The 12176-nt window shown below is 37.7% G+C and overlaps 1 non-coding gene across 1 annotated transcript; it reads right to left on the minus strand.

The window, feature by feature from the left end:
- Positions 1 to 2006: 2006 nt before the first annotated feature.
- LOC141248880 (small nucleolar RNA snoR8a) lies at positions 2007 to 2091 on the minus strand. Its single transcript, XR_012311894.1, has one exon. It is a non-coding gene; the product is annotated as a small nucleolar RNA snoR8a (small nucleolar RNA).
- Between the last annotated feature and the right edge of the window lie 10085 nt (positions 2092 to 12176).

Here is a 12176-nt window from a genome sequence, read left to right on the forward strand (position 1 = left end):
ATACCAAATTTATTGTCCTCCCCGGTTGAGGTTGACATGTAGCGGTTTGAATTTAGACTACTTCCGAGCAACCCACAACCTGTTCGACCAAATGCGTGAGTGAAATTGAATGAAGCATTGTTGCTATAGCTTCTGAAATACCTATTCTGGGTTGATGGTAGCTCTTGATGGTTAATGTGAACGGTATCATGGGTCATGTAAGAGAATGAGGGGTTGATCCGGCAAGCTAGAAACGTAGATCAGATACATGAGAGGCTAGACCGATAAGCCAGTTTTCTAGTTCCTCTTCTAGCAAGTTTCTCTTGTTACTGTTTAGAATTGAAGTAGAAATTGAACTAGGTAATTTTTGTAATTTTCATAAAAAGACGAGGGTATTTTGGTCATTTCATTGATTTTAACAAAGTTTCTGACAAAATCATTCCAAGTGCAGCTTTTAGTAATAAAGTGTGAAAATCATTCCAAGTGCGGCAAGCTATAAAGTGTGAAATAAATATCGATATAGACATTGATTCCTGTAAATTCGGCCACATAAGGGGTATTTCTGTACAAAAAGGCCTAGTTAAAAACCAATATAAATACATGTTTTAATATTACAAGCATCCTTAGTTCAATTACATAAATACATTTATAATTAATTCTTATTATTAATCATTTTTATATAATTGAATATGACATTTTAATAATGTTTTCATAAAAATGTACTCTCTCTCCCTAGAAGAGCTTCACGGTTACTATATTTGTTGCCAAAATACTCTTTTCCAATGCACTTTTAATTCATCTAACACATTCAACCAATGCTCCCTCTCTCCCAATATATAGGACTAGGTACACATGTGTTTTATATCATTAATATCTCTAAATATGTATTATTATAAAGAATAAGGATCCGGTGAAAACAATCCTTATAATGTGAAGTGCGAACTTTCTCAGGTACACATATAACACGCTAATGTTCACATATAACACGCTAATATTCACATTTAATGGGACAAAAAAATCACCTAGAGAACGTAAAATAAAAATGAAAATAACAGTTCACCATTAATTACAAAAATGTCACCGCGTGGATTCATTAAAAAACTCATCTTTTAATCTCAGCCCTTCATTTTCTAATCTAATGGCTCAACTTGTTTCACACTTCACACCGTAACAATTGTTTTCACCAGAACTCACCTCTTATTATAAATTATAAAATTTTAATATTATTAAAATACTCATCAAAACAAATTTTGATATTTTTTAACAATGGATTTTATATTTAGAACAGAAGAAATATTATTTATCTTCACTTAATATTTTTTCTCTTTCTCTATCTATCTTTCCCTTTTACCATTTAAAATCTCATCAACAATTATTATGTAAATTCATATGACTCTATGTAACTTCACATGAAAAGAGACATGTTCTGCTGAGTGCTGTCAACCTATGTCCATGTCCCAATATCCTTGATAATATCTGAATTCACTTAAAGTATCAACCCACCAAAATGGCAAATTTTACAATTTTGTTCTTTGTTAAGAGAGGAGTAGGCGGTCACTACATCTTATTAGATCAGCTAGTTACATTTTCAGATGATCATAATCAATCAGGGAAACTTATCAAACCAGTAGTAGAACTGGTGACAATGAACTCATTTGGAGGTGTGCGTAACCCTAATTCAAGAACACGAATTAGGGCTTTAAACACCACAACAATCAAGTTTAAGGAGCAGAAAAAAGCATGTGCATTCATGGAAAACTGAAAGCAATGCATTTGAATTGCCACTCCTTCATTAATTTCAAAAATAAAATCAAACAAGTGCTCATATACTATCCAGCTATAAATTGGTGTCTAACATATAGTTTCAGCTAATTTATAAAAAATTATAATCACTGCACTCGTCCCTTCATAACATAAGATTCAAAGTTTTACCAAACAAACAAAAAAGGTCTAAATAGATCTAGATCTGATGCAAGATGAAGTCGAAAACAATACAGTAAAGATGAAGATAGCTAGAGAGGCTGTAAAGAGCTCATATTCTATGGGTGTATATTGTCTGTCATGCTATGGTAATAGCATTCAGTACGAGGAATTATATATAATCACTGCAAATTTACCCGCCTCAATTCAATCTGGAAATCGAAATAAGAGTAAGCAAACAATGGAGAATCGGTAGAAATAACGAAAATTGAAACCTTCAGATGAACTGCTTCAATAATGCAATAATCGGCTATGAAGAAAGGTTAATATAGAAGAAGGATATCTGTAAAACCTAAACCTAAATACTAAAAGCGGCGGTTTTTGTTACGTGATAATTTAAGAAATGGGCCTAGGCCCACACCTCATCTGTATATGGGCCTATATATTATTGCATTTAAATGGGCCTGATAGCACAATATTCTTAGTTCAATTAAAGAAGATTATTAATTCTTTTTTTAATATATAATTGTTGTGACTGTTTTATTACTCATAATTAATATTTCCAACATTGTTTGCTTTCATGAGAAAAAAATTCTAAGAGCAAGAAACGGTTATTCCAAAAAAACTCTAGCTCCTTCATTATTGGTGTAGTGGCTCAACCTATCATCGACTAATATGTTGATATAAGCTTCAAGTTTATGTGTTTATTAGTTCATTTGTTAATCGGTCCTGTTTTTAGTCATTTTTTGTGTGTGAGAGATTTCAATCTGCATAACATGGGAGATGTTAAGTCCCCTTTAATTGTTAGTATTTTTAATCTATTTTTTATGAGTGGTGATTTGGAGTTCTATATCAGGAGCGATGCAAATAATGGATTACAATGGACTATATTTCGTTTATAATATGGCGAATCAGATGATAATCTTCCTCCTCAAAACTTATGTGAATCAATAAACCCTTTCATAGATGGTCGTGTATCGAGATAACATAGATTGATACAAGGATGTGTAGAAGCGTCATATGCAATTGACATGATTCTTAAATTTTTTTTAAAAAAATATTATTTGTTTTTTTTACATTTGATGTACTTTGATCCCCTACTGTGATTGTGTAATAACCTATCATTAATAAATTAAGTGTTTGCCTTAAAAAATCTTAAGAGCATCGTGACACAAGAAAAAGAACCGTAAAAAATCTCCTCTTTTAAATTGAAAACCGTTGGTTGAATTTCTTTTTCTCCTCTATTGCGGAGCTATCGTCGACTAATATGTCGATGGTTATGTTTTTATTAGTTTACACTGTGTTTTTATAGTACAGTTAGTCTCTCCGTACGTGGGAGTTTTCAATCATCATTTATGGTGAATGTATTTTTGTCCCCTCTTATAATGGGATGATTGAAAAAAAAACAGTATTGTAATTATTTTACGTTCAACTCTAGATAAAAAAAACATCCTCAATTATGATGCTCGCCTGGAGTATTATAATTATTTTATTATAATTCTGTCTCATCCACGTCATTTTAAGATTTCTGATTTTTGTACAAGCAAACCAAGGGTCTCTTACATGAATAACCTAAATCATCTAAATGCAACTTCTTGCAAAGAAGTCATGAAAAAATCATATGAGTTATGGAGACTCAAAAACTCCTGTCGGCGAAGAGACAGATCCATAGTAGAATCATTACTATGCAGTGCAACCACTTGATGAAGGATATAAATATTGACAATCTTGGAAGCAACAAAATAAGCAGCCTTGTTAGCTTCCCAAAAGCATTAAGTGAGGCGCACCGAAGTAAAGGAGGAAAGAAGACTTCTAGCTTCGAGGATGACCACCTCAATTTCTCAAGACACTTTACACGTATTATTCAAGCTATTAATAACAATTACATAATCCCATACGAGGATAATATCCCTCGACCCCAAACTATGAGCAACCCTAATAGTCACCAGGGCTACTAGGTGCTTTAGTTTGATTTATAGAATCATTAACGATGCTTTATTTGTCTAGGAACATAATATATTCCCTTTATTGTTTCTATTTACAAAACATGTAGAAGAAACTCCAACAATTTAGTTAATCCATCAAAAGTTACTTTAACTAAATTCATATGAGTTTTTTTCATAGGATATTAGAGTCGATGCCTCCTTTCTTGTTAGAAGCCATTGATTATAATTCTCATCGTTAGTTTTCCATATATGATGTTGGTTGAGGGTTGTTGATAAGATATCCTTAATGATTATGTGGATGAGGGTTCTATCATTTCTAAAGATTTATTGTTTTTAATTCTCCTTATATTATTTTCATCTCGTAATGATGATTTGACGAGCGTCGTTATGTCCTGTCAAAATAATAAATGTCTATCCAACTACTCTAACTAGCCGAGTGGTAAGAAAGTGTTGATCCCACAGGGAGTCGGGTATTCAATTCTTGTGTGATTAATAAGACCAACTTAAAGTAACAGAGGAGGAGTTGAATTGAAACTAAACTAACAAATTGATGAAGGAAGGCAATAGAGAAAATACCTTATTCAACAGGTATCCACATAACGGAATGATTGGTTGATCGTTGACTTTTTAATTACTATTCTGGTTCATCTACAATTCATATATTATGGTTGTCCTAATCCATGTTCTTATATAGTTAATGGTCCAACTAGTCGTAATAACCCTTACTCAACTACAACCCTGAAACTATTAAGATTTAATAATCAAGCAACAATGAACTCAGGAATAAATAAGAACACGGGGTACCATTGTCTCAAGGCAGATATTTAACACATCATCAACTCTCCCTAAAATAACAATCCCAACTAGGTCATGCATTGATTCTCCACCAAACGATAGGACTCTCCAACTCGGACAAGTCAAACCTAGCAATTTGAATAGATTTAAACAACCAAGGTAGCTAAGCTAGATAGATAAATCACATTCAATAATTAATTTAAGATCAAGAGAGATGAAACAACTCCAATAATATAATTAAGAACCAAGATAGAAGTCTTACAAACCAATCATCCGCAGGCTTCAACCCGATTAACAAAGTAAGTGGACTACTCTTGCCTCATTCTAAACTAAGTAAAACTAAACTAATGGAATAATGGATGATAATGTATGGGAAGGAGGCAAAACTCTCAACCCTATTTATAAAAGCTAATAACCTAATAAACAACTATTAAAAAGCCCAACCCGAAGCTCCATCCAAAACTAGGTAAGAAGCTCGAGGAAAATCCCGTAGAAATCAAATGGTTCAGCCACCAGCCCGAGCCGGGCGCAGTTGCATCCATGAGGGCGCGGCCGCGCCACCTTGCAGCACCTTGGCGTGGTCACGCCCTAGGCCAGCTTGCTCCGGTGTGGCTGCGTCTTCGTGTGTGCGCGATCTTGCTTTGTCCTTTGGCCATCCTCTCTTCGTTCTTCTCCCGAATTTCTGTAATCCTCATGATTAACAACTTTTCTCTGTGAGGTCCGGATTACGGTAACATACTCCAAATCATTGTCAATTCGTCTACAAATGATGCTACCGACCACTTGTTACGCCATACTAGATGTCGCCTATCAAACACCACCACACTTAGACCTTGCTTGTCCTCGAGTAAATTGCAGCTAACTACTTGGAGAACTCAGCGAGTATGGAAGAACTTGACAGCGGTCAACATTTCAGCTCTAGGTGCCTACAATAATCAAAAAACGGGTTTAGACTCCGACTCTACTAGAAATCTTCAAAAACAATGCAAGACTCAATAAACTCTAAACTAACCCAACAATGACATAAATCATTCCCCGAACTTGGAACTATGTTCACCCTATGCAAGTACACTAATCATGAATCTCTAAACTATGCAAAAGATGTCTCTAACCAAGTAATATATGAAGGATGATAATGCAAGATTAAATAAACGACACATTCTTTTACTGACATGCTTCATAATCTATGATAAGAATTCACAAGCTCCAATACCAACTTTTTAATGCTCATTTCATCATATTCATATATTTTTCACATTAAAACCATTAATCGGTATCGAGCCCGTCCGTCTTACGGTCCGGGCCAACTAATGAGACTCTTTGCTTGCTTAGTCATGGAGGGTCGAACCCAGAGTGATCTTTCACACCACGAAGATTGCATGCTCTTTCGACTTACTTACTAGGAGTTCACTACCTTATACTTTCTTTTTATGCATTTTGTAATGAAAGAGTATGAAAGAAAAATATTATGACAACATGATAGAACAAGAGATGAGATGGTAAAAGTGCAATTCTAGTATTGGTCCTAATGCATCCTAATCATAATCCACATGCTCAAGTCAAAGTCCTTGATTTGATCAATCATATCATCATCATACATAATTGCAATACAACATCTAAAGAAAAGTAAAAAGATTCAAATCAAAGCACCGTCATAAGAGTTCACAAAGTATCAAATAGGGACAAAATGACAACCAACTCTAAAAATTCAAAAACAAACTAAATTTTTTAAAAAACTAACTAGGATGGTTGAGGTATTTCCTCCCCCCACACTTAAAATACACAATGTACCTATTGTGAAATAAATAACAAAGGTAAAAGATATATGGAGTTAGAAAAATACCTCTTTTGACGGGTTGCCACTTGGACAACGCCTTTGGTTAAAGTCGTAGGGCCCGACTTCTTGATCTCTGATCTACCCAACACTTGGCCCCTCAAAGGCCCTCTCATCAAGGAACTCTGTCTTCTTTCTCACACAATAGGATCTCACACCTTGTCGTTTCCTAATTCTCTTGTCGTACCGCCCTCTCTTCTTCTTCTTCTTCCTCACCGTGCATGGCTCCTTTAGGTATTTTGTAGAACGAAGCACAAGTACTTGGGGTTCCAGAATCCCAAACATTTGAAGGTGTGGACACATTTAGGTGGCTTGGCTCAGCCCGGATCAAGTATCTCTTCTTCATCGTCTATGGTGGGCCCGGATCGTACTCATTGAAGTTCAGCAGTAAGGAGAAACAACACCGAAGGCAGCATGTGAGGAAGGCGCAGGCGCGCTGAAACAGGACGCGGTCGCGCCGGGCATCAGGTGGCTTGGCACAGGAGCGTCATGGTGGGCGCAGTTGCGCAATGAGCCCCGGAAAAATTAGTGTAAGGGAGAGGTCGCGTGGCTCGAGTGCGCGGTCGCGCACATCTACATGGATGTTGGTGTGGTCATGCATGGCTATCACATTGTCGTGGGCGTGGGCGCGGGCGCGTGGCTCAGAGGCATGGGCGCGTGGCTCTGCAGGGGCTGATTTGTGCTCATTCTCCTCGACCTGCAGTTGCGCGTCTTCTAGTTCTTTGGCCTCGATCTCTTTTTCATGATTTTGCATCTCATCCGAGCTCGGATCAACGGTGGTATGAGGCTGTCGTGCACCAAAACAACTTTACAACTGAGTAGATATGGCCTGCGTCAATCGCTCAATCTCTGCTCCATGTAGTTAGTAAGTTCGTCCTTTGGAAGCTCAGCGACCCACTCCCTTAGTTTAGCCACCTGGTCAGCCTGGTTCTTCAATATTTCTTCCATGTCTCCTACAAGCTCAACAGTTATACTAATTAGTAGCACGGGTGTTGACCATAAAGTGGTGAACACCAAAGTTAATCAAACCAAAAACACAAGAAAAGAAGTTTGACTCCCTGACAACGACGCCAAATTTGACGAGCGTCGTTATGCCCTGTCAAAATAATAAATACCTAACCAACTACCCTAACTAGCAGAGTGGTAAGAAAGGATCGATCCCACAGGGAGTCAGGTATTCGATTCTTGTGTGATAAATAAGATCAACTTAAAGTAATAAAGGGGGGATTGAATTGGAACTAAGCTAACAAATTGATGAAGGAAAGCAATAGAGAAAATACCTTATTCAACAGGTATCCACACAACGGAATGATTGGTTGATCATTGACTTCTTAATTACTATTCGGGTTTCATCTACAATTCATATATTATGGTTGTTGCAATCCATGTTACTATCTAGTTAATAGTCTAACTAATTCAAATAACCCTTACTCAACTAAAACCCTGAAACTATCAATATTTAATAATCAAGCAAGAATGAACTCATGAATAAATAGGAACATGCAGTATCATTCGCTCAAGGCCGATATTAAACACATCATCAACTCTCCCTACAATAATAATCCCAACTAGGTCATGCATTGATTCGCTACCAAGCGATAGGACTCTCCAACTCGAACAAGTCAAACCTAGCAATTTGAATAAATCTAAACAACCTAGGTATCTAAGCTCGATAGATAAACCACATTCAATAATCAAATTAAGATCAAGAGAGATGAAACAACTCCATCAATATAATTAAGAACCAAGATAAAAGTCTTACAAACCAATCATTCGCAGACTTCAACCTGATGAACAAAGTAAGTGGACTACTCTTGCCTCATTCTAAACTACGTAAAACTAAACTAATGGAATAATGGATGATAATGGATGGGAAATAGGCAAAACTCTCAACCCTATTTATAAACGTTAATAACCTAAGAAACAACTATTAAAAAGCCCAGCCCGAAGCTCCATCCCAAACTTGGTAAGAGGCCCGAAGAAACTCCCGCATAAAGCAAATGATTCGGCCACCAGCCCAAGCCGGGCGCGGTCGCGTCCATGACGCCGCGGCCGACCTTGAAGAACCTTGACGTGGTTGCGTCCTAGGCCAGCTTGCTCCGGTGCGGCTGTGTCTTCGTGTGTGCGCGATCTTGCTTCGTCGTTTGGTCATCCTCTCTTTGTTCTTCTCTCGAATGTCTGTAATCCTCGTAATTAACAACTTTTCTCTGTGATGTTCGGATTATAGTAATATGCTCAAAATCATTGCCAATTCTCCTATAAATGATGCTAACAACCACTTGTTACGCCATACTAAATGTCACCTATCAATGATACTCACATGTAATATCTTAACATTTTGCCTCGAAAAACAAATCTTAAGACTCTTCACATCATCAGTTATCATCAAATAAATAATGTGAAAGTATCACATGCAAACAATCTTTAAAATTGCTAGGCATATGGCTCGTGCGAAGCACTAGTAAAGGGTTGTTACTATGGTGTGGCCGGGTTATTTTTTTGTAGTGCCATTGCTTTTGTTCAGGTTTGGACCAAATAAATATTATTATGATTTTGAATACTGTAAAGTAAAAAAATTGGGTTAACATAAATAAGTAGACCAGTTCATGTACATAAGAAAAGGATCGACAATGTCTAACCCTGTGTTGACAATAAAACAAAAACAATTTTCCTTGTAGAGAAAAAAAACGGATTCATAAATGCAGGTGTATGTTTATAGGTGAGACTGAAACGAACACCACGTTATGCACACCCATCATCAAAAGTGCGCAGGACCCATATATTTGTGTGAGTATAAATGAAAAGTACAAAAGCACGGGGCTGTACATTTTTGTGCTATTATCTATTGCTACGGTACAAGCATGTGGTTGCAACGTGCTAGAAACAGTAAATTCGGTATCTTCATTGTTTTCCTTAGCTATGGGACCCACTTGGTTTCTCTCCATCTTCTATTGGTGAGTAACAAAGGGTCGATTCCACTTTGGCATGGCCGACCTATCATGAATAAAGTGTAGAATCGTTGAAAGGGCTTGATCTTAGGAACCTAGATATGAGCTCCTAAAAGCGGAATTCAAGCTACTAACAATGTGTTTAATTTAATTCATGAAGCACAAAAAATAAAAACTCAAAACACTTTCTCTATTGACTGAATCACAAGAGTTACAATATAAACACACATTTCTAGACTCGACACGATCTCTAATTAGGCTTGTACAGACTCCCTTCACTGAATAGCTTAAATCACCTAACTTAGTAGCTCTAAAAGCTTAACAATATCAACTCTAAAACTCGACTGCTAACCTTATAATGATCTAAAACATCACCCTTATATAGGTGATGAATAATATCTATTTCCTAAACTGAAAGATTTGAATAAAACTAAATACAACGAATCAAAACAATAAGATCTTAATAGTTTTCTTGTTTGAAGTAGCATTCCTAAAATAGGAACTGAGAAAGATTGTGTCCTTGAATAAACGCTCGGTCCCCTTCAACTATAACCTTCAGTTCTCTTCGCGTATATATGTAGAAACTCCCTCGTCGACCCCCTTTAAGCGGTGTAATGGATATCACCCTTCTCTATGTAGTTTGCTACTTTTGTTCCCTTAAGTGCTATCAACGCTATGCTCTATCCCATGATTATCATCTTCAGTTCCCTTAAATGTTATCCAAGCTCCTTAGTTCCTATGTGTTTTCACTTGATAAACCATCTACTTCTCTTTAAGCATGATTCCAATTAAAGCCATATCATTAACTTGTAATAACTCACTCAAGGTAGATATTAGATCAAGAATTTGTTTGTTATCATTAAAACTGAGGAGACGAGGGATGGGAAAATGAGTTACCCTAGTTCCTATAACCCAACAATTTCCCCTCTTTTAATGATGACAAACATAGAATCCTGACATATGTATAAAGTTGTATCAAAGGGACTAAGTATTTAATAGTGAACATTCCTCCTTAGTCAAAGAACATGTACTCCACTATTCTTTCCTTTGATATCTCCTAGTTCAGTTCCCCCTCAATAAATAAACATATGCCTGATTAATTCCCCATTTTGACATCATAGAAAAAGATGCATGCTAAATATTAAGTAAGGGAACTAAGGCGAGTTACTAAGTCAGTTCACTATAGAGGAATGAGTAAGTGATACACAGAGAATAAACCAAGTATAAAATTATCAAAAAAGGACCATAGCAAGACTCATATAGCACCAAAAGCATACTTTTATATTATATTCATAAACAGCTCACATAGAAACAAATGGAAAAGGTCCTAAGGTCCTAAGTTTTCTAGTAGTTGTGAAAGGGAACAAAGCCTAAGAAGCTCGATCCTCAGTTGCATTCTTATGCTCAACATGCATCTCAAAATCCTCTAGGAATGGACTAGCTACAAGCACACAAAGGTTGTTGAGGTTGTTCTCGACCATGGTGCAGAAGCGCTCTAACTATGCTAATATGCCTCGAAGAATTTCCAGTACCTTAATGTTCACATCGGTTTACTGGATGAAGGCCTGATCTATGTCGCTCTCCATTGGAAGGGCCTTGAAATCTTCCTTCTTGGGCTTGACTTCAAGAGAGACCGGAGGGGGGGTCCATGTTGGAATATTTACGGAGACGACGCAGACCAGCGACTGAGATGATGTTTTCATAAGGCGTTTCTGAAACAGGATGATAGATGCCCATCTCGACCATAATTTTCTTGACTAGGTGAGGATAGGGAAGGTTCCGGGTTTTGTGTTGTCGAGCGGTAAGCATATGAAGAAGGTTTATCTTCAAAGTATCTATAAACTCACCTTCCATGTCCTGACACATGAGGCACGCATCAACAATATTAACTGTGTCCCTTTTCTCTTGCCGCGGGATAACATTGTGAATCATGATGTGGTGCAGCAGTTTATCTCGAAAGAGCATTTGGTTGGTCTTTAAATCAGAGATTGAGCGGCGACCAAAAAGCAGTTGCAGAACATCCCCTTTGCCCGAAGGTCAAATCTTCTTTGGCAAGGCGGCATACCCCCCGCCTAGGGTAAAGCCGACTGCCTTTACTATCACCTTAGCGTTTAAGGTGATGGGGTCCTCTCCCCATGAAATGAAGGCGATGACGTAAGACTGTCCGGGGCTGGGGGTCATCGGATTGAGGTTCAAGTAGAACTTACAAACCTCGTTGTGGATGACCACATATGGCTCTTGTTCGAGCTCTGACCAGTGAGTCCGCTCGAGAGTCGCCGCTGTCATCGCAAGATCGGATCTTTGGGATCCATTGTGCTCTAAAAACCGGCTCCAATAATTATGGGATCTATGAGGGAGCGGGTTTCGATGCTACCGGTGGAAAGCGACACTGAGATCTCTATTTTTTTTGAGGCTTTGGAAGTGGTAGATGGGGGAGTAGGAATGAGGGATTTCTGAGGATCTGGAGGAGGAAGGGTTGGTAGGGAGGGCCTTTGGCTTTCTTCGCAATGTAGGGAGAGCCAGCTAAAAGAGGGCGTTTACGAGACTTCTGGATTCTTCTGTCGCTAAGAACCAAAGTAGTCTTGGGTGACTCTAGGCCTTCAAAGACGGCATGGTCGGTGTTGGTCGTGGTTTCTTGGACGGGAAGGGTAGTGAGGTCGATCACTTCCCTTTTCTTGGAGTCGCTTGGGGATGTTTTTGACTCATTGAGAGAGAGGGACTCTATTTTCTCAAAGCTTGCTTGGGCTGGATCGA

Source organism: Phyllobates terribilis, unplaced genomic scaffold (assembly GCF_046119375.1).
Source record: "Phyllobates terribilis strain yellow unplaced genomic scaffold, ASM4611937v1 Scaffold_4133__1_contigs__length_64640, whole genome shotgun sequence".
NCBI lineage: Eukaryota > Metazoa > Chordata > Amphibia > Anura > Dendrobatidae > Phyllobates > Phyllobates terribilis.